We start from the raw sequence: 3363 nt of genomic DNA on the forward strand, positions 1-3363 counted from the left end.
GAGTGGAGTACCAAGCGTTGGGATTTGGATACCTTTTAATCGATTTACAGGGAGTTGATGACTGGCTTTAAGCCATGATAACATCAAGTTCGAGGACCTTTTTTCTGGCATTACTAGACTAACGCTATTTTCTTGGACTTCATGTCAGGATTGTTGCTGTTCCCCTGGAAGAGCTGTACCCCTGGAAGTGCTGTTTACCTGAAAGAGGTTTACTCTGTGAAGATCAAGCACCGGAAAACAGGATCATGTAAGTCGACTAATAGGTGCCACCACAAAAAGGCGCAGTTTCTGAATAAAAAACACGGATTGCTTTGGTTGAAAGATAAGAGTTTGTATTTTTATATAATTTTTCAGTATTTTAGCTGTGTTGCTCTTTGCTGTTCATTGTTGTTGTTCTTGTTGTTGTTCGTTATTGTAATAACTTATTTTAATTAGCTTTTCGAAATATTAGTATTAAATGTGGTTTTAAAAGTGAAATGTAAACAATTGGCCTCATCATAGCGCATTCGCATTGAATTGCATACGTACGTCATCGAGAGGCTCCTCTGTTATTTATTATTTGGTTTTCTAGTAACTTAGCGAAATAATACGAGCGTTATTGCAGTATTGCTTGTTAATGCACTCTGTATATATTTTCTTATCTAGGGCTAGATGCAAGCGTCTGAATTGGATTTAGCCATCGATTCCGATTGTGATTTCGATTTCGATTTCGTTTTCTAAGCAACCCTAGGCGACAACCCTGCAATTAATTATCGAAAATCTAAAGTAAAGCTGATTTCGTGTCTAGGTCTGTGTACGCTGGTGCAGTAACGGTAAATGGTGATCGCACTAGTCTTTATTTGTATGTCTTTCTGTCTGTGTGATGGTGTGTGTGAGTGTGTGTGTGTGTGTGTGTGTGTTAACGCTTGGCGTGAACTTAATTTGAAATTAAGTGTGTCTGTGAGCGAGTGTGTTTCTCTCAGTGTGCTTGTATTAGTGAATGCTTTTAGGTCTTTGATGATCCTCGAAAAGGTTTTCTCTATGCGAAGTTAACTTACGAAGTTCTCGCGCGTGTATAATATAATTATTTAGTTGTTTAAGTTAATATTAATATTTATTATTGCCAGTTTCGATAAGAAAATAATTTTAAGTTATATTATTATTATATATATGCTTCCATTATACCGCTCCTTGTTTAGTTATTGCAATTGTTATAAATATTTCTGGTTTGGTGTAAAGTAAAATTTGTTGACTAGATTTAATCGCTACGCTTCTCTCCATCTTAATACTTTCCGTTACGTTTTTTGCTTTTGTTTGCTGCATTTGCTTTCTCTAACTTGTTTTCTTTTCAGTGTTAATGGGTGTGTGTGTGTGTGTGTGACGGCATGAATATGCATGGTGTATGAGTGTATTTGTGGTTACTTTCAGGCTTAGGCATATAAATTGCTGATTCTCATTCGATTTTACTAGCTACGTGTTAATAATAATCGTAATCATAATAATCGTGATAATAATTGCGATAACAACAGACTAAAATTAATCTCATAATGCAACTGTGTGTATGTGCTGCTTAATTTTTTTGTATTTCTTTATGTACATCAATTTGTTAGTTGAACTTTTTTCAGCATTATTTGTTTTGAATTATTGCTTTCCGGTTCACACGTCGTGGCTGTCGTTTGCTTTTGCTTCTTTTTAGGGGGCGTGGCCACAATTGATGATCTATCGACGGGCGCTGCTTCTTCAGGTTCTCGAATATTACCGAAAGGAACTCTACCGAAATCTTCTCTTGGGCACAGATTTCTTAATTCTCTCATTAACTGTTATACGAAATTGACATTCAATTGTTAAGTTATCGATAAATTTAATTTAGATTGCTTTTTGTTAGCTCAAATCAAAAGAAAGCAAGAATATTTATGTTAACTTCTGGAATGCAATTGCCTAACCCAAGGGTTAATCATCTAAACTTAGGACTTTTCCTAATTTTTGAGCACTAATTTAGTGAGCTTAACACATAACAATGTTCAAATTAATACAATTCGCTCATTCTTAGATATGTCTTTGATTTTGTCAGCAATTTATCGAATAGGAAAGGTTCTAGAATGTTAATATCACAACCTTTAAATAGCAAACCTTAGGCTTTGAAGTGATTTCAAATGGAAAGTAAGCTGAGTTAGCTAGAAATTATTAAAATATTTTTTGGTTTTTTAATGAAGCAGCGCCTGGTCGTCATAATTTGTTGCTTCATTTGGTTGGCCGTTTGTCGAGGACGGATTAACTACTTACTAAAAAATGCAATTACTCTCGTATATATAAGTACTCCCTATATATACTCTATATATAGATATATATATTCTGTGAGTGATCTGATGGAGCTAAACCAATTTTATATATATATAATATATCTTATTTCTCTGCGCGGGACGATTTCTCAAGCAACAGTGCGGGGAATATATGTATATGCGAATGGGGATGGGGGAGCGTGTGTATATAATGTATTCCGATCTGGAACTGAAGTTGAGGAAACCGGCCCCCGACTGGGTTATATCCGATCTGATCTGATCCTGTGTTATTATTCGTTATTAAGGCAATCGCATTTGGTTAATTAATTGTAGAGTAGAGTATATAATGCCATTCGATTTCGATTTGAAAATTGTTGAATTGCTGCTATTTACGGGTCTGTTTTTCAAATTACATAGCCTCGTGTGATTGTGTGTGTTTCTGTTTTGCTGTGTGTGTGTGTGTGTGTGTTTATCTATCTGCGTCTATCTGCGAGATCTCTCGAATGAACTTAGCCTTTAATTACATTAGGTTAGATATATAATAATTAATTGTTTACTTTGTTTACGTTTACTTTTATATGAAATCACAGTCCGTATGTGAGAAAGACTTTATATATGTACTTGATAATGATGATAAAATACATGGTATTCGGGAGGGGATCCGGGGACTCCTCCTTCCTTATGTATATCCTACATATTGCTATATTGGTGTTTTTTTTTACTGTTTTTACTTTTTACTTTATAGTTTTTACTCTTTACTCTTTACTCTTTACTCTTTACTCTTTACTCTTTACTCTTTACTTTACTCTTTACTCTTTACTCTTTACTCTTTACTCTTTACTCTTTACTCTTTACTTATATGAAATATGGGATATGGGATATGGGCCATCGGGATAATGGACTACAATTAATTAATAACAATTTGTTGCTGCTTTGTTTTATTTGATCGCTTTTGGTTTTTCCATTTCCATTTCCATTTTCATTTTCATTTCCTTATTCTCTTCTTCTTCACATATGTGTGTGTATATATCTATATATGTATATATATTGCATATTGCATATATTTAAAATATAAACTTTTTCTTGTTTTTTTCTTTCTTTTTTT

The sequence above is a fragment of the Drosophila eugracilis genome, unplaced genomic scaffold (genome assembly GCF_018153835.1).
Source record: "Drosophila eugracilis isolate 14026-0451.02 unplaced genomic scaffold, ASM1815383v1 contig_649, whole genome shotgun sequence".
NCBI lineage: Eukaryota > Metazoa > Arthropoda > Insecta > Diptera > Drosophilidae > Drosophila > Drosophila eugracilis.